This window comes from Pinus tabuliformis, chromosome 8 (assembly GCF_031772625.1).
Source record: "Pinus tabuliformis cultivar Carrire ecotype Pingquan chromosome 8, CPIR1, whole genome shotgun sequence".
NCBI lineage: Eukaryota > Viridiplantae > Streptophyta > Pinopsida > Pinales > Pinaceae > Pinus > Pinus tabuliformis.
Window position 1 is genome coordinate 1110403694 of NC_142294.1, and position 23857 is coordinate 1110427550.

Below are 23857 nucleotides of genomic sequence, written 5' to 3' on the forward strand. Positions count from 1 at the left end.
GATCATGTTGAACATGTTGACAAGGTGCTACAACTATTGGAGGAGAAACAATTATATGCAAAAAGATCCAAATGTTTCTTTGGAGTCCAGGATGTGGAATATTTGGGTCATATTGTATCTCATGAAGGATTTAAGGTAGACCCTAGCAAAATTAAAGCCATTAAGGAATGGAAAATCCCCACATCCATAAAGCATCTGCGAGGATTTCTTGGGTTGACAGGGTATTATCGCAAGTTCGTTAAGAATTATGGGAGAATAGAAGCACCTCTAACAACATTATTGAAGAAAGATTCATTTTCATGGACTCTGGAAGCAACAAAGGCCTTTAAACATCTTAAAGAGAGGCAATGTGCCAAGCACCGGTCTTAGCTACACCAGACTTCACAAAAACCTTTATTGTGGAATGTGATGCTTCAGGAAATGGAATTGGTGCTGTTCTAATGCAAGATGAAAGACCCATTGCTTTTGAAAGTCGTCCAATCAAGGCAAAGTTTTTAAGCAAAGCTATTTATGAGAAGGAGATGTTGGCAATACTCCATGCACTTAAGAAATGGCGACCCTACCTAATGGGAAGACACTTCAAGGTAAAAACGGATCATGATAGCCTTAAATACTTTTTAGAACAAAGATTATCCTTTGAAGAGCAACAAAAGTGGGTCACAAAGATATTGGGTTATGAATTTGAAATCATCTACAAAAAAGGGAAGCAAAATGTGGTGGTAGATGCACTCTCAAGAAAGGATGAGGATATGGAAGCATTGTTGTGTGCCATTTCTATTATCCAACCAGATTGGATAAACGAAGCAAAGGAGGAATGGAAGAATGACGAAGAAGCGTGGGCACTTATTCGAAAGCTACAACAAGATTCCAGTACTTCTGATACATTTAGCTGGCAAAATGATTCGTTATGGTACAAAGATCGCTTATACCTCTGTAAGAATTCCCAGCTAAAACAAAAGATTCTTATGGAATTGCACACTTCTCCCTTAAGAGGGCACTCAGGATTTTTAAAAACTTACCACAGGGTTAAGAAGGAATTTTTTTGGGATGGCCTTAAATCAGATATTCAAAAGTTTGTGGCGGAATGTTTGGTTTGACAACAAAATAAAGTTGAAACAATTAAGACACCAAGTCTATTACAACCTTTATCCATTCCAAGCCAACATTGGGAGGAGGTTTCAATGGATTTTATCACAGGTTTACCCAAGTCTGAGGGAAAGAGTGTCATCATGGTGGTAGTTGACAGACTTACCAAGTATGCACACTTTTGTGCATTATCACATCCATTTAAAGCCAGTACAGTTTCTACTGCATTTATGGAAACAGTTCAAAAGCTACATGGAAACCCAAAGATTATTGTAAGTGACAGAGATCCCATTTTCACTGGAAATTTTTGGACAGAATTATTTTCTTGTCTTGGTACTCAGTTAGCTCATAGCTCATCTTATCATCCTCAATCTGATGGGAAAACTGAGATAGTAAACAAATGTTTGGAAGGATATCTTCGTTGCTTTGTATCTGATAAACAGACACAATGGATCAAATGGTTGCCTCTGGCTGAATGGTGGTATAACACTTCCTTCCATACAGCAACAAAAATGACCCCATTTATGGCACTTTATGGGTACCAACCACCATCAATCACATCATATTTAAGAGAAAATTCTAAGGTTCAGGCAGTGGAACATCACATCAAACATCAACAACAAGTCCTCCAACTCTTAAAGGATAACCTCGTGTTGGCACAAAATAGAATGAAACAACAGGCAGATCAACATCGCAGTGAAAGAAGTTTTGATGTAGGTGATTTGGTATTCCTACGGCTACAACCATATAAGCAAATGTCCCTAAAGCAAGCTAAGAAGGATAATAAATTATCACCAAAGTATTATGGTCTGTACAAGGTGTTGGAAAAGATTAGTACTATGGCATACAAATTGGAGCTTCCTGCAGCTTCTCGATTGCACCCAGTTTTCCATGTTTCATGCTTAAAGAAGGTTATAGGTGACAAGCTCCCAGTTCAAACAATTTTGCTAGAACTTGATGAGGAAGGAAAAATTATATTGGAACCGGAAGCAGTCACAGAAGCAAGAACTCGACAACTACGAAATCGATCAATTTCAGAGTATCTTATCAAGTGGAAGAACTTATCCGCTGAAGATTCCACATGGGAGGATGAGAATTTTATGCAGAAGTATCCAGAACTGCTCAAGCATTCATAATACTGAGGAACATCTTGAATGCAAAATACGATAAGCTATCGGACCCAAGAAAACAATAAAACACACTCTTTAAAAATAACGCATCTAGATAAATCACAAGAGTATTAACATGATCCCCACTTGTATCATTCCCAATTCCACCAATTGCGATAAATTTATTTATTAAATAGCATGCCTAAGGAAACTCATAAAGTTAAAGCTAAAAAATAAGATCTGCGCTTAATAATAAACCCATGGGCCCTCACCTCCTTCCCACCATAAGTGATAGGAAGTGTTAGGTTTCATGACTAAGAAAGCACCACAACCACACTTCCAAAGCCCACTAGCTCAAAAAATCCAACAGGGTACCTTCCCAAGGTGTCTCTAAACCTTACCTGTCTTATTTTAACCTTCTCCTTTATCGGTCGCCTTTCAATTGAAGAAAGAGACATATTTTATGATGATAGTTCTAACACAAATAATATTTTCTTGGAAGATAGCAGAATTTATAAATTTCCATATTGACCATATAATGTATAGAGGTAGGAATCGAAAAGTTTTGTTCTTTTTATACTAGAATTTGATGCATCTCGACACAGAATGAGCCACAGAACATACCTTTATGTTGAAATAGTTAAGCACCCCTTCCCAAACCGCCTTCGAGTAGGAACAATGCAGGAACAAGTGTTCTACAGTATCTGGTCCTCGCTGACAAAAGATACACATCCCTGGCCCAATAAATCCCCACATCTACAATTTGTTCCTGGTCAAAATACGATCATGTAATATCAACCATCCAAAACATTTCAATTTATTCAGAGTTTCCCCTCTCCAAGTAACTTGAACCAATTAAATTGTTCATATTTCTTATATGCATTTTACCTATGGATTATCCTTTTTCTTTGTGCCTCCCAAAAAAATCATGTCCTTCCCTATTTGTATGCCAATTCCAACATCCCTTAAATACATGATGTATTTCTCCCATTCCATTGCAAATTTGCCCTCAAGTCTTAATTCCTCTGTTGTTATCCATCTTTTTTCTGAAGTGGGATTATCTTGTTCTATGTTGTATTGTTGGAGGGAGAAATATCCCTTACTGTGAATAAATTCAATTAGCTATGAAGATAAATAATGGTGTCCTAACATTCCCAACATCTCATCTAGGCCTACTAAAATTGAAAATCCATCCCTTACTTCCCATCTAGAAAATGTCATCAACTGGATTATTTGTTTCATCATACCATTCCATATAGTCGAAGAGATAAAAGGCCCCTCCCATGATCCATTCAGCCAACAACTTCCCAGACATATATTTACCTCTAATGACGTCATGCCATAGGCCCGACCCATTTAATGCACGCCACATGTTTATAACTACAATGGATTTATTAAAGTTCTTTCACTCCATAAATCCCCACCCTCCTTCTATCGGTCATGGAAGTGTGGACCAACTAGCCAAGTGGAACTTACCCTGAAGCTTGCTACCAGAACATAAGAATTTTTCCATGATAGAATTAATCCTTTGAGATATCACCCCAGGAAACATGAAAAGTTACATCCAAAAAATAGTGATATGTTGCAATACTGCTTTGACCAAAATCAATCCTCCTACCCGGAGAAAGTATTCTATGCATCCAAATCGCCAATTTTTTCTCCAATTTTGTAACCAACCATTCCCAGTCACCGATCCCATAATTGTTCTGTTTGTATCTAAAGCCCAAATACTTAATTCCCAATGCTAATTTTTGACATTTAGTATTAAAAAGAATACAGATCTGTCTTATAACTCCCTCCTCCACCTCGTTGAAAACCAGTAATATTTCTCCTTACTCATCAAGAGGTCCGATGCCTTCAAGAAAGCATCCAGTGCATGCGAAATTTTAGTCCATTCCCCAAAGGATTTCTGACCACCAAAAAACAAATTTCCAATAAAACACAGATGTGTCATTTCTTTATTTCTCGACAAATTTAACCCTTCAATCATCCCCTTATTCTGCATTTCCTGCATCTTCAAGATTAAGCAATCGATAACCAAGAAAAAATGTAAAGGAATAACCTGCCTCAAACCCTTGTACACCCTGAAGAATTTAGTTGGGAAACCATTGATAATAACCACAAAATTGGAAGTCCTAATGCAAGCCATGATCCATCTCGAGTTGAATGAAGACAAACCAGTTTTAATCAACACCAAATACAAAAACTCCCAATCCACACTATTGTACGCTTTAATCAAATCCACTTCATCAAACATGCATTTCCATGCCTAGTTTTAATCGAGTGCACAATAACCTGAGTAATAGCTATAGGATATTGTATTTGTCACCCCTCCAAGAAACCAAATTGTTCCATTGTTATAAATTTAAAGAGGAATGGTTTAATCCTTCTTGTAACAAGTTTAGAAATTAATTTGTATATAGATTTACAGAAGGAGATAGGGCGATAGTCGCCAAAAATTTTGGACCTTCTTTTTCAGCTATTAATGCTATGAATGAAATGTTAATGGCCCTCGAGATAAAAACATTAATTCAAGAATCTTTCGCAATAGTAAGAAGGTTTAGAATCATCATCTTAGAGAAATGTTGGAATGAGTCCATGCCCCAACCATCTGGACCTGGGATTTTTTCGTTAGCCTTAGCACATACCACTAATACATCCAACAATTCCCCCTCGGTAATGGGTTTCCAAACTATCTCATTCTCCTCCCATGATGGGAGGAAAACATCTTTGATACCAAATATATAAACTCCTTTTGGACAAAAAAAAAATCATGTGCCTCTTCCCCATAATAAGATATGAAAAGATCTTTCACTGCTTCCTTTTCCATTCCATGCTAATCCAAAATTTTATTCCCATCACCGTCCCATATCTTCATGATAGAGTTCACCTTCCACATCATATTCACAAAATCATGGAAATAACTATAATTATTGTCCCCGGCCGCTAACCAAATGGCCCTACTCTTAATCTAACCATCCTGCTATATGGAAAGTAGAATATCCATTTTCCTACCTTCCAGTTCCAAGATTTTCGAACAATATAATTTCGAAAAAATCAACGGATCCCGAGGATCATTATATGCCCAAAGAGAATCCTCTAGGTAAGCCAAAGCTTTGATCTCTCTTATCCTCCTATTTTTTACCCACACTCTAACCTCCATTTTTAGTCCCTTCACTTTTTTGGAAATATTAGACATGGATCATTCTTGTCGCCTTGAAGATTTTTTTTTTATCATATTATATTTGTTATATTTAGAAATCAACAATTAGATAACATTTCATTTACCCAAACTTAAAAGGCATTTCAAATTATGCACCTAGATTTGAAAACACCTCACCATTCACAATATTTAATTAAAAGAAAAATAAAATAATAAAATGTAATTTAAATATCCATATAAATAAAAAAATATATGTGAAGATATTAAATATAATTTTAAAAGGTTATTTCAATTTCTAATACATAGTTTAATATTTAATTAAAAGAAAATTAAAATAATAAAATTTATTATAATTATTTATATTTATGTAAATATTTATATAAATAAAATATATATATATGAAGATATTAAATATAATTTAAAAAATCTGTTGCAATTTTTGATATATAATTTTTTTAAATAATATCTTTGTTTATAGATGTTTTTGGGATTAATCACATTACTAGGATTTGGTGGATGATTTGAACCAATTAATGTGGTCCATCCTCGGGACAAGGTGAAGAATCAATCGATCTTAAGGAATAAATAGCATGGATGCATGTCGTTGATAAATTAGTTAATAAGCTAGGTAAAATATTATTTAAAAATTAGAGGTAAGGAGTTATCTATTAAAATATTGTATATTTAGTTAAAAACTAGTTGTTAGGAATAAATAAATAATTTATTCCAATATTTTAATAATAAATTATTTAATAAGGTAAGTAAAATATTATTTAAAAATTCGAGATAAGTACTTATCTATTAGAATATTATATATTTAGTTGAAAACTAGCAATTGGGAGTAAATAAATATAAAATATTCCTATTCTAATATATTAATAACTAATTATGTGGTGGGAGATAATTGATATTATCAATTTATGTAATATTATTAAGGGTTAAATTATTCCAAATAAATAAAAATATAGCCATGTTTAATTTATATAATTAGAGTTAGGAATAATTTATCATAATATATAAAGAGAAAAAAGAGGTTACTTATTATTATTTAAATATAAAGAGGTTATAAAGCGTATTACCTGACTTAATAATAAAAATAAATAGTGGAGAAAGACTCAAGTTTTATATATATATTCAAAGAGATGAAGGTCAAGAGGCGAACAAAATAATAACTAATAACTAGAGGGTTTCAACAACTAATTCTTGGCAATGATGCATCCATGTTATTTATTCTTTAAGATCGATTGATTCTTCACCTTGTCCTGAGGATGGACCACATTAGGTGAGGATGGACTACATTAGTATGAAAGACATCTATCTACATTATGGATCACAAAAGTCTTAGATCTAATATTATCTTTGTTAAGTCTTAGATCTAACAGTATCTTTGTTTTCTTATTTTATTTATTTATTTATAAAAAATATTTGAAGTTTTTATAATGATTATTGTAAATTTATCTTGATTTAGATTTATAAAAAACTTAGGTAATCCAAAATTTAAAAAATACACATATTTTTATGAAGTCTAAACATTTAAGGAAAAGTTTATATTTTCAAAAATGTTATCACTCTTCAAACTTTAAAAATTCAAGGTTGAGAATGATGTGTGTGTGTGTCTACCTTCCATTTTCTTTTAATATTAATCATTATATTTATCTTATTTATGCCACATTGACTTACATCTCCTTAGATCTTCCCCTTCCTAAGCTATAGGAAGCACATTTCTTTCATCCTCAGTTGTGGACAACACCTTTGGACACAACATATTAGAGGTGTGTTTGGAAGAAAATTCTTGTTAGCACTACTTTGATAAGAATAATCACCATCACCATCCTTAATGATATCATTCTTGTGAGTAGCCCCTCTAACCTTGACCTCAAATATTTTCGTTGATGGTTACAATATGTCTATAAGTATTGATAAAACAAAGGCAATGGTCATTATATCTATGGAAATCAATTATGTGTACAAGAAATAAGTTGTGTTTGAGCTACTTTGGATTTGATGTCATCACCATTCTTCTTTGTATTCATGATATCATTCTTTTTGGAAATAGACCCCTTTTTTTTTACAAGCAAGTAATAACTCAATGTCTTTTGTTGTAGCTTTGGTATGTCAATAAACACTAACAAGGCAGAGGTTAGGATCATCAAATCCAATAAATTCAACTATATTATTGTCACCCTTAACAACACTATAAAGATACAAAAACAAATTCTAAGAGTGAAAAAATTCAAGCCTTCCTTATGGTTTTTCAATTGACCGTATATTGTCACCCTTAACAACACTATAAAGATACAAAAACAAATTCTAAGAGTGAAAAAATTCAAGCCTTCCTTATGGTTTTTCAATTGACCGTAAAGGAAGCAACCCATACTTCCCTGCATTCCTCAAGATTTAGCTTTGCATGTATTGAAATATTATTATAATCCCCAAAATTATAATGTCGAAGGACAAATCAAAAATATCATCAAATAGTCGAGGGGATACTTATTTTGAAACCCTTCCCATGTTCAAATACTAATGAATATAATAATTTGAAAAATGGTAAATGGTTGATTCCACATATACTCCTATTCATTTCAAAAGGAAAATTAGCTTGAATCTTCTCTCACTTTTTAGCTCCAAAATGTCTCAAGATATCGATAAATATCACACCCTCAATTATTTTTAGAGGCAGTATGATCTTCGTTTCAGTCCAAGTCTTGAGCTCCTCTTGAGTCATCAAATATGTATAAACCTCAAGATAAATGCTACTCCAAATGCATTTCGAAAAGCTTTCTAGTCCTCATCCTAGTTTTTGGTCTGAGTCTAAATTAGAAAAGGATGGGGACATAATTTTTATCTCCATTTGTTTTAGGGACCAAATATCATTGGAGAAGAACTCAATATAATCCTTGAAAGACATGGCGATAATAATATATGTACAGTAGTAGATCATTTCAAGACAATTCAACTCAATATCTTATCATCCCACCATGCCACCTATACACCCTTAAGCCCATATGTCTCTCTAAGAACTCATAACATGTAAAGGTTGGCATATGGGAATGAAACATTTGGAAAAATTTTAAAGGATAATAGGTCAATTCCAAAGATCTTCCAATAAACTTAATGAAAATCAAGGTTAGTTGTGGTTAAGTCATTTGATGTTTTGAGAACACATGCTATATCTGCAAATTATGGATGGTATTTATTTGTGATTTGAATTTGATCATTATATTATTTTTCAGCTACACTGATTCAAGAATCACCTCAATTTGAGCTTGTTACGTCTCTTTTAGGTTGACCACCATGGTATGAGTGGATGCCACATTATCCCTATTGAAATGTGTAAATAGGTTCGGTCTTAATAATGAAATATGTAATCATGATTTTATGTATTTGATGTAATGAGAAAAATAATTTTATATTTTTGATCTTGAGGAATGGGTTTCATGTTCAAGGAAATTTACTTTTAGGTCAACCTCCTATTGTGAGCTCTTAGGGCTTGTCATTGATTCTAAAAGTAATTAAATTCATTTTCATGTATGAAAGACACCTTTAGGGCATGTTACATATTGTAAAGAAATTTATTTGAGTCAATTTTAGAGACAAGAGACCCTCCAAGACCTTGTCACAACTGCTACAACAAGTCGGCCTTTCAAAGGAGCAGTTGACCTATCTAGAAGGACAAGTCAGCCTAGGTGCTATGTCAAGGTGGCCTACAAGCATGTGTGAGGAATCCTATATATAGAAGCATTTGGCCGCATTCCAAAGTGGATCAATCAAGCATTAATATCAAGAAAAGAAGTGTGAAGGAAGGGATAAAGGAATCTTCTTGATCATCGAGTAAAAGAAGGAGAAGAGCGAAGTCTTCTAACATTTATTTTAGTCCCTCATCTCACATGTGTGACTACAATTAGGGTTTCTACGGTAAGGTATAGTAGTAATTGAAAGAAGTCGAAATATAATTCAAGTATAGATCATTTTTGCTATCCTAATTCGCAAGGAGAAGAATATAAGTCAAGCAAAGAAGTGAAGCCATTGGTTTTTCCCTCATCATCTCTCATGTGTGGCCTAGGGTTTTTGAAGCAAGGGTCGAAATGTGTAGAATTTGTAGTCAAGTCAAAATTGCAGAAAGATAGGTTTAAGTTGTAGTCAAGGTGTTGGAAGGTCAAAGTCAAATTCAAGCAAGGAGCAACCAAATTGATTTGAAAAAAGAGGCAAGGTCGACTTGGTCTTGAAGGAGTCTTGGTCAAGAGTCTAAGTCTTGGAATTCCTCAATTGAAGATTCCATCAGAAGAAGAATTCTTGTGGGTTTTCCTCTTAGAGTTGGAGATTTTTTGGCCCTGGATGATGCCTATATCTTGTGTCCTTTGTATTATTGTTCTTTGTGATTTGGTATTTTTTTATGAAGAAAACACTAATAATAAACTAAAGAAGAAGAAGAAGAAGTTAATTAAGTGAAGTAAAAATACATCACAAACAATTATCAAGCAAGAGAAATCATCCTGTGTTGTTTCCCCTAGATTTATCAACACGGTTTCAGTGTTAAGGCAACAAATCAAGAAAAGGTGGCTCAAAGAAGGACACTCAAGGGTAGAATCCCTAGAACATCATCAAGAGCTAAGGTATAAATATAAGGAAAGGCAGCTTGAAGAGAGCCATCAAAAGGAATATCAAGAAAATTCAAGGCATGAAAGAAAATAACAAATCTTCAAGAATACTTAAGGACCGAGTTCAAATCAGAAAGCTTGATCGAATTCTGGGCACAAAATTCTCAAGGTATAATATAAAAATAGAAAATAAGTTACCATAGGTTTTCTCAGGACATTGAAAGGAACCAAACTCATTCCAAAATCAAATGAAAGTTCTGACTACAATATTTTCCCTTCACCAGGAAAGTAAATTTACAAACTGTGGGCATAATAAAGTGATTTCTAAGGGATATTAAATCATTTTTTCAAGATGTTGAAAGCATAATTCAATTACTCAAAATTGGTATGAATATAAAACATCTGAGCCTTGAGATAAAGAACGATTTAAATTTTCTTTAAAGGGCTATCCTACTAAAGCAACTTCATAGTCAAGTATCTTGACATCCTCATAATCACCAATTAATGAAGGTAGTAAAGATATATCATATTCCTTTCACTGATTACAAAACCAAATTTTGGGGTGAGTCAAACATCTATGGCACTAAGAGTGAAAACATCAACAATTAAAAATGTACTTGTTCTCTATAGAATGATCAGTCAATCGAGAAGGATAACCTTTTAATAGAAGTTCCTTGACAATCATTTAATACATTCTAGAAGGCAGTGAAAACAAGAATCTACAAACAATATAAAAATACAACAAGAATATTATCTACTATAAATACTTGTAGCAAAGAAGTCATGTAACTGTCAATATAGAAGAAAAATGCTCGTGGAGAAGTAGGTCCCATCATAAGAGCAATCATATCCCTAGTTGAAGCCTCATTAAAAATAAAGTCTTGAAGGTAGAAAATGGTCAATAAAGAGCAAGTACCTTTATGAAGTAACCATGGAATTCTAAAGAACTAAGCACTACAGGTAGGTATCCATGAGGTATGTAACCATGGCATTCTGAAGAACTAAGGACTACACGTAGGTATCCATGAGGTATGTATATAATTTTTTATTTTATTTATTTTTAAGGGTTGAAGTTATGGCTCTAGGGTTTGTATTTTGAACTATAGATATCTCATGAGAAACCATAGTGATGAAAAACCCTACGCTTAAATTACTTGTTCCCTATGATTTGAGATCTAGGGTTTGTTAGGATTCTAGGACATGGGATAAACACTAGAATGACATGAAGATAAAACAATATGGTCTAGGGTTTGAACTTAATAAACCCTATATGATTTCTTGATTGCATAAAAACCTAGAAAGATAACTTGACATCATGTCTTCGTATTGTATACTTTGCTTGGGGTGCTTGTTAATAAATATTTCAGGTACAAGAAGTAAAGATGGATGGGTTATTCCTTTATTTTAGAAAGCATGATCAAAGGAGGGAACTATATGGACCCTTGGGAATTATTAATGATGTAATTATGGATACCTTGAATAAATATAAGGTGGAAGACCTCTACCATGGTTAAAGAACTATAGCCAGATAGAAAGCACATTAAATTATGATAGGATGGACCATATTAGAGTACGATGGAAATAAAATCTCGTGATATCGTCATAAGAGGATAACTGAAGTATCTAAATATTTAAAAAGAAGGAAGAATATCTTGGTAGCTTCCTCAAAAGCATACGTAGTACTTATGGGTAGATTCATCTAGCATGAAAATTCATCACACATCACTAGGAAAGGAGCATTTCTAGGATAAGGATAATCAAGATCCTTCATTGGAATCTTCATTAGAAGGTTCACCTATCTTGGAAGAAGAAAGTGTCTTGATGAGAATTCCATATTGTATGGGATTCATTATTTAGAAGGATGATGGTATGATGAAAAATAAGCGAAGCAAGTCAAGATTATTGAAGACCTCGCAATCAAGGAAAGAAATATGTTGAAGGAAGCCTAAATGACCAAAAGAATAGGTATGTATGCATGTATTTAATTGAGTCATGATGTCATATAGTTGCATGGGTAAATATGATGTCATGATCATGATCAAGGAAAAGGGATATCCTCCTTTGGAAAAATACATGAAGGTGTGGTTCTATTGTGTTGTACAACAACCCCCATTTATTTTTCATAAATAGCTTAGGAGATTATTGTATAAATAAATGCGGACAATTAAAAATTGAAAACATAGTAATATAGTTTAGTTTAGGGTTTTTGATAAGAAGAAATTTGATTTTTTTAATAAAAAAATCCTCATAAAACCTTCAATGACTTGAATAAGGCTTACCTTAAAAGAAAATGTGACAATATCACATATCGCAAAGTTTCGAAGAGACACAGTTTCATTTACCCTTTCGAAACTTGCGATTGGTATAAAATATAGCCCCTAGGAAACAAAACATATCTATTCCTTAAAAAATCTTAAGTATTGATGATATTCCTTCACAGCGGAAATTCCCCACACCGCAATCTTATAAAAAAAGTGATACATCGTAAGACCAAGGAACATCCCGATTGTGAAATACAATAAGCTACCGGACCCAAGAAAACAATAAAACACACTTTTTAAAAATATCGCGTCTAGATAAATTGCAAGAGTATCAACATGCTCCCCACTTGTATCATTCCCAATTCCCACGATTGTGATAAAGTTATTTCTTAAAGAACGAGCCTAAGGAAAATCATAAAGCTAAAGCTAAGAAAAAAACGTGCTTAATAATAAACCCATGGGTCCGCTACAATGCCACGTCACTTCTCGCAAATTCAAAATTACTTCAAACTTTTAGCGATATCCATTTTGTGCTACTCCCAAAACCATCGATTGCGATATTGCGTAATGTGATTATCCGAATCACACATCTCTCATACTTAATAAACCGATACAGTGATATCACTATCACATATCGGCGGGGTACTTGAAGATAAGTTTTATTTACTATTTGAAAAGGTTTTGCGATGTGATATATTAATGAATAATAAATAGCCACACGAACCCATGATGTCAATTATTAAAGGATTATTACGGTATTTATGATTTCAAAGCCCAAGGAGATCTGATGACCTATTTGGATTGATTTTCATTTAAAATTCCCTTTCTGTCATTTCAAAACCTTGTGTGTTTGAATGCTTCTGTGTTTAACTCCTATTTCTCTTCATTCCTTTGTATTTGAAATTTCAAGGTTTTTCCCGAGAAAGAATTGTGTAACAGGGTGACTAAGTTGAAGAATGGAAAGAAACCCAACGAAGCCACACAATATTATTCATCTGATGTAACAGAAATGTCCCCATTTTTCTCAAACACAACATGAACTATCGATAGCGGTACTTCCTCATGGGAAACTATGTACCATTTTCTATAGAGAGAGGGTCCAAGGATAATTCAAAGTAAAGCAACAGTAGATGCCACTACATCTTTGGAAGCCTCCTAGTTTGAAGTTGCAATATCTTTCCTTCATAGAACTATTGCTAGACCGAATATTTTACCATACACCGATATGGTAAAATGAATAATAGACAATATTAACATTGTCGACCAGGCATTCTAGACTTCAAGGAAAATGGTTATTGGGTCCTTCACAATAGAAGACTTGAAGAGCATGTATCATATACCGAACCCACATAAGTTGTATGATAAATCCTTGCTCGAGCATTTTGTAGCCAAGAATGAGGAACCATCAGACCCAATTAAGCAATGGAGGTCCAATTCAAACAAGCACAAATATGAGAAATTGGGTATGTATTCTATATCATCTCTCATTCCTCCCTACTCTTATATTGCAACTATGATGAGTATATTGTTTGGATATGCTGATACCACCAATTTATTTGTTGAATGGGTTCCCCTAATCGATGCAACAATAAATTATTTTATAATGGATCAGTGCACTATATTGTCTAACAACCTTGCCTTACAAATTCGGGAATATAGAAAACATCGATATGTCACCTCTAGAATAGTCCAACCATTTTTTATGAGTGCCTACTTTATGGATGTAGTCTATTTCACTACCAGTTTCCCAACTATGGGGTGGAAATGGACTATTCAAAATCCTACCCCCATTCACATATATCACAAAATACTGTGGGAATCAAATTTACAAACCCATTTCTACAAAATGTGCTAAGGAATTATGCTAGCCATCCACTAAGTTGCTTTTTACAAGAGGGCCCCAAGGTTATCTGATGAGGCCAAGATTGATATTTTACCAATAGGTAGGTGGTTCGGGAAAGAATTGTTTACTTATGTCTGAGTCTTTGGAAGCATATCACCTCCCCATGTTCTCCCATGGTATGTACCAGATAAACTACTCGCTAGAGAAATTTCTTACCAAACTATAAGGGATGGGATAACCAAGACCCTCAAAAGAATCTAAAAAGTCTCTTTAGCCTTCATTTCCCCTACAATGTGGTGTTTATGCATTACACGATTTCAAGCATTTTTCACTTGAAATCGATCACATTAAATGTTTAAATCTTGCCACCATTCTTGGGAGACAGTTTGACGCCAATAAGGTCGCATAGAACTTCACTGCTTCAGTGAAAATAAGATAGATCAACCATGCAGATGATGATTTTGATGACTTGTTTGAGTCAGCTGAGTTGTTTTCATAAGTACAACATTTGGCTACTCTGAGATTGTGCCCACAAGAGTTAGTTTGATTCCACTAGTACAGGAGAAACATGTTACAAAAGGTCCCTTTGGATCTGTTAGAAATCCCTCAGCCAAATTCTCAAAAGGAACAGAGCTCAAGACAAAGCTCAGAAAAGGGCTTGGAATATAGTTTTGAGCATCATTCAGAGAATAAATTAGAACCAGGTTTCGAACATACTTCAGAGCATAAATCGACACAGAATTCAGAACATGATTTAGAGCATAACTTAGAGCATGACTCACAGAAGAGCCGAGAGAAGAGTCTAGAGAAGGACACTGAGAAGGAATATGAAAAGGTCTCAAAGGAGAGAGAAATTGAATATGTTTCCACTAAGGTGCATACAGATTAATCCCCTCTGAAAAATCAACTAGATGAGGCATGGAAATAGTTTGACCAACATCTAAGAGGACATCAAGGAGAAAAACATGTTGAAATGGAAACAACATTCAACACACCCCAATACACTGGACAGAGCTCGCTCACTGGAAGGGCTACTGACAAAGTTGTTACCACATGAGAATCTGAGATCATCCCGACCTTCCCTTAAAGCGAAATCATTCTCAGAGTGGAGGAAATTCCTCCTCTTGATGTCTTTTACAGTCCCAAGCATTGGGTTGTAGTAAAAAGACAGAGGAAAATGAGGAAAACAAAAGCATCATCAACAATAATTCCTAATAATGAACCCATGGATGTAGTATGGAAGGACACCCCCATGTATCCTTCAGACAATTTGAAAAAACTATCACAGTTTGCAGGTGCTTATGTATCTACTACTATTGACAAAGTAGTGGAAGTAAAACAATTGGTAAGAGACAAGGAAGAAAGAATACAGTAGCTAGAGAAGAAGTTGGCAAAAGAGAGATAGAGTGTCGACCATCAAATGAAGGCACAAATGGACCAATTACAATAGAGCTTTGACCAATTGAAGCTCCATTACCAAGAAAAAACAAGTGCCAAAGATAGTCAAACACAACAACTGTAGTTTTCTATGGATCAGTTGAAAGATAATCCTAAGGTTGATGATTTTATAAAAGAAGCATTAGAGCTCAATTATTTATTACCTAAGCAACAAGTTACATTCGATTAGAAGCTATCGGTCATCAATCCAATGTGAAAGCAAAGCGATTCACTAATGAATCAAGCATCTGATTTAAGGATCACTTTTAATGAGATTGATGATAAGATTCCAAGATACTTCAGAGGGCAGAGCAACAGATCTTCCCAGGATAGAGGAATCTCGTAAATACATCCTCTTTACCAATTGGGATATTTAGCTAAAGCAGGTAGAAAGATCAGTTTAAAGAGCGACTGATGCTGCAAAAAATATCAGTAAGACCGTCAATGATAATTTTCACAATGCTAATTTGATACAGGAATTCCCACCTGGGAGTCCTCCCGATATCAGAGCCCTAGAAACACACTGGCAAGAAACTTTCAGAACGAGAGAAGAGGTAATTAAATATCTAACAAAACTTGATTGGCAAGTACATTGGAGATATCTGGTAAAGCCACACAATTAGTGGCTAATGCTATGCTGCCTCACTGACTCATCCATGCACATGCTTCCTACTCTCTCAGATGAAGTGTATACAGGAAAATTGTACATGAGGACATTTTAGCCTCCTAAAGTCAATCCAATAATGGATATCTATGAGCTCATACAACGAATGAAGGAATAGACACCATTACAACCTTGAGCTCATCATTTCAATCATTTCTGTTTTATGTAATTATGTCACTTATTTTAAGGAGACTTGTTTAAACCTCCTCAGAACTTTCATGTAATATCTATTTTGTACTTTATTTTTATTATATAAACCCTTTCATGTCTTTGAAGAAAGGGTCCCCAATTTTATAAAGAAACACTTTAAAAGCTTTCACTTCTATACTTTTAAAGTTTATCCTAGTAGAATGACTGGAACAGAGTCCTGAAGTTTTATGAAGAAGTCATTTGGAAGCTTGCACTTTCGTACTTTTGGAAACCATCTTAATTGAAAAAGACTAGATTGGAGCTATTTACTTCATGAGCATACCTATATGCATTGGGTACTTCTATCATTGTGTATTTATTTCTTTATGAATTAATAGTCAGTTCTCCTTATATTGTTTGTCATATGTATCTATTTTCATGTAGTTTTGCATTCATTCACTTTTGAACATGCTTGGACTGTTATCTTTAATACATTGATGACCAAATGTTTGAATGATAGTTGATGCGATACGTGTTTAGCAATTATTTTGATTACTATTTAATCAAAATAATTATTTTAAAGTCTTTACATTTATGTTAGTGTTTGATTAATCTTCATTAGCATACACTAAATATATTCATTGTAGATTGCATATGTATAAGTAAAATCCTGGGTAATATATTGATAGGTTAAGTATATATGTATTTCAGTTAAAAACCACCCCATATATCACTTAGTTTTTGGTAATCAACACCCTATCCATCCTATCACATTTTTATTGGGAAACTGGCCCCATTATATCCAGTCGGAGAAACTAATCCAAATAGATAAGGGATGGTATTCAAGTCCCCGACCGGGTGGTTTTCCCCCATGTTGTTACAACAATATTTTAGGCTTCAACATTTTGGTACTAGAAGGAGGGCAAAGACTATGAATGGAAAAGAGAAATCAATCTAATTAACAAGCCATTCCGAGTGTCACTCCCCCTCAATATCACCTCCAACTTCTAGATCCTCATCTAAAACTCCTATTTCTAGATCAGAAGTTGAGCAGTCACCTTCGAAATCTCCTAGTACAATTCCTAAAGCACCTTCTTCATAGTATAATCCTGAATCACTTGAGGTCCAGACTTTAATAAACAAATTAGATGAAATCTTTATTTTAGTAGAGAATCCTGTGCCATCTAAAGCATCTGAAGGAAGTATCACTTCTATTTTGCAACCCACTCGGATCCTAACTTGTTCTCGGAGTGAAAATATTGGATTTCCTCCATTTGAATTTCTTATTCCTTCTTTCAAAAAGAATACTAAGACATATGAGTTGCAGACATCAACTAGTGAGGTTTTATCAAATTCCCCTCCACAAACACCTTTATTTCCTCCATTAATTCCTCTTAAAACCCATTCTTCTCAAGGTAGTGGTGTTAGTTCATCTAGCCCAATTACACAACCTACCTCTTCTTCCACACAAACTCCCTCAACCACTTCCACTCAAACTCCAATAATGGTAGGACAACAACCACCACTAGTCAGACCATGGGCCAATCTTGGAGCTGTAAAAATGGCACCACCTCTCCATGATCTACCAAAGCATCCTGAAAAATGGATGTCAAAATGTAATCCTGATGATGGATTTCCCGTCGAATAACATCTCCATAATTATATGTTAGTTATTAATCTTAATGGAGTTGTTGAAGAATATTTTGTAGTAAGATTATTTCCCTACACCCTCCAAGGATCAGCAGGCTCATGGTATTTTTCATTACCACCAGTATCTATTACTAATTGGGACATGTTTGAAGATAAATTTTTAGCCAAATTTGGTGATGACTGCACAATCACATCCCTTATCAATGATGTTTCTAATTTAAAATCTAAATCGGGAGAAAAGATCAAAGACTTTAATTCCATATTCAATAAATTGTTAAACAAAATCCCAGCCATATCAAGCCCTGGTGTTGATGTCCATATCGAGTGGTATACTTCTTCTCTCCCTTCCAATATAGCAATTTTTGTAGATAGAGCCAATAAGGCTACTTCGGTAGAAAATATGAAAGAATCCCTGCCTTTAGAAAAGAGAATAATCAAATTAGAAAGAAGATAGTCCAGGAAGATAGGAAAATGAAAAAGGTTACATTCAAGGATGAATCAAAGAAGAAATCCCCTAAGGATCCTTTTGATCTTGAAGGCCTGCAAAAAGTCCTTAAAACCATGTCAAATGAAATGGTAGAGATTAAGAAACACGTAGTTGAATCCTCTTCTAAGAAACCTTTTAGATCCTTCAAGAGGAATCATGCATCTAATCCTCAACCACCAAACAAAATATCCAATGTTGAATATGATTTGGATGAAGATGAAGAAGAAATGACATTGACTAATGAAGAGACTGAAGATGAATATTTGGTTGAAGTACATGGAATGTGGGATTTTATCCTCCCTGTTTTCGATAATGAAGAAGAGCTAGAAGCTCTCCTTGTTAGCACTAGGAGTAAGGGCCCTCCCGATTCAACACAATCAAATCAAAAGAAAAATCCCTCAACCTCTGCTACTAAGGATAAAGTGGCCAGTAAAAATTCTTCTGTTAAATCTCCTCAACCAACTCCATCCTCATCTAATCCTCCATGTTCATCTAAAACCTTGGTAGTTACTGGTACCATGGAGTATAACATAGTGGAGGACATGAAGAAAACTAAAGCAAATATCTCTCTTCATGAGCTTAGTAAACTTAAACATTACTAGAAGCTATTGTTGAAAGAATTGAATGCAGTTCATGCTTCTCCTATTCCTGCTGTTGTCCTATCCAAAGCTTCTGGAGGAATGGGTAAGCATCCCAATGATTCATCAAATAAGGTCGATCTTACTGATGCTATCTTAATCAGTGACAGATCCAATTCACATACTCCCCCTTTCCTCTTGATTTATGAAATCTTCAATAAAAATATGCACAACTACTTAATATACTCAAGGGCCTCTTCAAACATTATGCCAAGAACAATATACACTAAATTAAATATTTCACCACAAAATTCTGTTGTTCATATTATGCAACTTGATAGAACAAAAGTTGATGTCCTAGGAGAAATGAATTCAGACACCATTAGACTCTCTTCTAATCCGAAAGTTTGTCAAGTAATTGATATATTAGTTATTGATATTCCTGAGTTCTATGGTTTAATTCTTAATAGAGACTGGTCTGAAAATCTCCACAACTATTTTGCAACAGATTGGTCTCACATGTGGCTCCCTTACAACGGAAAGCCAAATCAAATCAGAATTGACCGAGAAAAGAATTTGAAGCACACAGTAACTAATTTTGAAGATGTAAATGAGTCAATAAATTTTAACAATAATATCATTGGAAACCACTCTGTTGAGTCATTTTTAGGAAATTTAAATGCATAGAAGCCACCTTTTTTGAATAACTCTGCTACTTCCTAGATTGAGAACTTTTCTAAAACATATTCTTCCAGATGTATAAATCTTGTAGATAAACCATTAGTTAAAACTTTGTTTTGGACATTATATTTTGATGGATATAAATCCAATGATGGTGTAGGAGCAGATTGTATATTAATTAGTCCAAAAGGAGAAAAAACCACGCTAGAATGTAGGTTATAATTTGAATGCACAAATAATACCATTGAATATGAGGCATTGATTCAAGGTTTTTATAAAGCATTAGGCCTTGATATCAAATATCTCCGAGTTTTTGGAGATTCAGAAATAGTTATCAAACAAGTAAGAAACACCATTCATTGTCTCTCTGGACATTTAAAACATTACCAATCATTAGTCTAGGATCTTACTTCACATTTTTTAGCATTCAACATCTCTCCTATACCTAGACTTCAAAATGCAAGTGTTGACCTTCTGGATAATATAGCATCCAAGCTTATACCATCAGAGGATTATAGTCCAGATAGGATTTCCATATAATTAATTTTATGACCATCCATTCCTGATAATGTCACCAATTGGCGAGTATTTAACGATGACGAGGATATCATAAGACTTTTAACATCTAAAGGGTCATACAAAAATTAGATAATTGATGAGAGTGAGCATGATAATCAGTTAAAACAAAAGTCCAATGAGAATCCCATACCTAAATCTATTGTAAAACTTGAATATATTTATGATCTTAAGGACAGATTTAAGAAGGTTACTAATTCTAAACTCCAAATTTCAACCTTAAGGTTTGAACTAGTAAACCTTGGAACTGATACCAAACCTCAGAACATCAATCTAGGACATGGTCTCTCTCCTGATGAGAGATCAACCTTTATTAATTTGTTAAAAAGGTATAAATGTATATTTGCTTATAACTATGATGATCTCAAAACGTATGATACCTCCATCATACAACACACCATTCCTATGATATCTAATGACAAACTTGTACAACAGAAATTAAGGAAAATTCATCCAAATTTAGAAAGTCAAATCAAGTCTGATCTAAATAAACTCCTTGAAGCCAAGATTATCTTTCCTGTTAGGCTCAAATGGGTTTCAAAGTTAGTACCTATCAGGAATAAGTATGGTGACATTTGCATCTGTACCTTAGAAATCTCAACAAAGCCTGTCAGAAAGACAATTTCCCATTACTGACTATGGAGCAAATACTGCATTCAGTAGTTGGTTCAAAACTAATGTCTTTTCTTGATGGATTTTCAGGATATAACCAAATCCTGGTTCATCTAAATGATATATTAAAGACTACATTCAGGACTAAATGGGGAACCTATGCCTACCAGAAAATTCCTTTTGGTTGAATTAATGCAGGGGCAACTTTCCAAAGAGCTATGGATATAAATTTCAAAGGTTTGATAAACAAAATTTTTGTCAGTTATTTGGATGATATAACCATTTATTCCAAGAAGAGAAATAGCCATTTACATGACTTAAAGAAGATATTTGAACATTGCAAAAAGTATGGAGTTTCATTAAATCCAAAGAAGACTTATTTTGCTGTAAATGAAGGTAAGCTTCTAGGGTTTATTGTATCCAAAGATGGCATTTGTATTGATCCAGACATAATAAAACAAATTTCTGAAATTTCTTTACCCCATAATAAAAAATCTATGCAGTCTTTTCTAGGTCAGATAAATTTTGTTAAGAGATTTGTCCCTGACTTTTTCCAAATTGTTTTATCATTACAAACCATGATTAAGAAAAATTCAATATTTAAGTGGGGACATAATGAAAGATAAGCTTTTGATTTAATCAAACAAGCCATTACGAATTCTCCCTCTTTAACAACTCCAAATTTTTCTAATCATTTCATCCTATATACATTCTCTTCTAAAACATATTATGTTGTTGTTTTAATGAAACTTAATGATAAACAAATCAAAGCACCCATCTCTTTCTTTAGTTCTAATTTTCAAGTTGTTAAACTAAATTATTCATAAGTGGAAAAACAATATTTTGCTATTTTCAAATCTATAAAGCACTTCAGGCATTTTCTCCTCAAAATCCATACTAAAATAATAGTCCCATTCTCAGTAGTGAGACAATTACTTATGCAAAGGGAAGTAGGAGAAAAAAGGGAAAATTGTGTAACAGCTATGTAAGAATATGATATTGACATTAGACCAGCCAAAATTGTCAAAGGACAAGCCTTTTTCCGATTTCTTACAGGAGATTCCAACCTACCGATAGATGAGGACTTAGGTAGTATTGTACACATATCAGAGGTAAGGCTAAATGATATAGAGTCTGAATATGTTGATCTCATTTTCTATTTGAAAAATGGATATGAAACTCCTGAACTCAATCACAAAAGGAAATGGGCTTTAAGGTTAAAAGAAAATCAATATGAAATCATTAATGATGTGTTATTCAAGAGAAATTACAATTATGTATTATTAAGATGCCTTGAAAACTCTAAAGCACAGAAGGTTTTACAGGAACTTCACGATGGACCAGCTGGTGGACATTTTGGAGGAGATACTACTGCACATAAGATCCTACATGTTCGATGCTATTGGCCAACCTTGTTCAAAGACACCCAAGAATATGTGAGAAAATGCAAAATATGTCAAACTGCTACTGGAAGACAACAGAAACCTGCCTTACCTCTGCAACTAGTCAACATTGAACAACCCTTTGAACAATGGGGATTGGATATCATAGGTGAGATTGTTCCTCAATCCTCAAAGCAACATAAGTATATCCTTATAGCTATAGACCATTTTACTAAGTGGGTGGAAGCAATTCCACTAAAGGTAGCTAATTCTGATGTTATCATTGAATTCATTGATCAATTCATTATTACTAGATTTGGCTTACTAACTGTACTTATGTTTGATAATGCATCTTACTTTTCAGGAAAAATATGACTGAATTTTCTCTTAAGAGGGGTTTTAAACTGAAGTACTTGGCTAATTACTACCCTCAATGAAATGGTTTAGCATAATCAACCAACAAGAATGTCATAAGGATTATTAAAATAACTATTGATTAGAGCCAAAAGAATTGGCATAAATCTTTGACATTTTCTCTATGGGCATATCGAATAACCCAGAAGGCCTCAATAGGCACTTCCCCATTCAATCTAGTATATGGGAAAGAAGCTATCATCCCTTCAAATTTAGCCCTTCCCTCATTAGCCCTATTCCAATTTATTGAAGAAACACCTTCTTCTTCTTTACAACTAAGACAATCTCAAATTCTTAAATTAGAAGAAGAAAGGGAGAAAGCCAAACTTACACATACTCGCCATCAACAGCTAGTCAAATCTTCCTTTGATGCAAGTTCTATTTCCACAAAATATTTTCAAATTGGAGATATCATCCTTAAATGGGACAAGGCACATGAGGAAAAAGGAAAGCATACTAAATTCCAGAAAATGTGGCTTGGACCATTTCAAATTGTTGAACAAGTAGGCCCATCAACATTCATATTGAAAGATTTATTAGGAAAGAGAGATTCTCTTCTTGTCAATGGGCTTATTTTGAAAAAAATATTTTCTTAGAAGATTACATCTTCTATTGTAACATTATTTCATTTACTTTTTGTGTTTTCTTAGAAAAATAATGTTAAATAGTATCACTTTTGGCTTTGCAAATAAAATCTCTTCAAATATTTTATGATCTTTCACTTTGAAAGTAGAAATTATTAAGGAAATGATCACAACATTTGAAAATTAGCTAAGTATCATAAAACTCTGAAATTTTATTTTCCATTGAAGTTGTAAATTCTTTGAAAACCTCAACTTTATAAAATCCTTTTATTCTATTATCAGTCAAGAAAGGTTATCTTTAACAAAGTAAATACTATTTACTGCTAAGCATCTCCAACTCTAAAATTGTCATCCAAAACTCTTAAGGAGTCAATGATTCTCCCCATCCATTAACTTTACTATTTTTAGAGTGTAATTCAAAAATATATTAACCTTAAAAGATAAGGGGTCTCATCACGAGCCTACTTACCATGTTCATAGGGAAATAATAGACTAACATTATCAACACTGAATACCAAACGAGGGTAGTGGCTTATGATTATTTTAATATTAAGACAAGGGGTCTCATCACGAGCTAGCTTGTTCAGTTCAATTATAACCAAT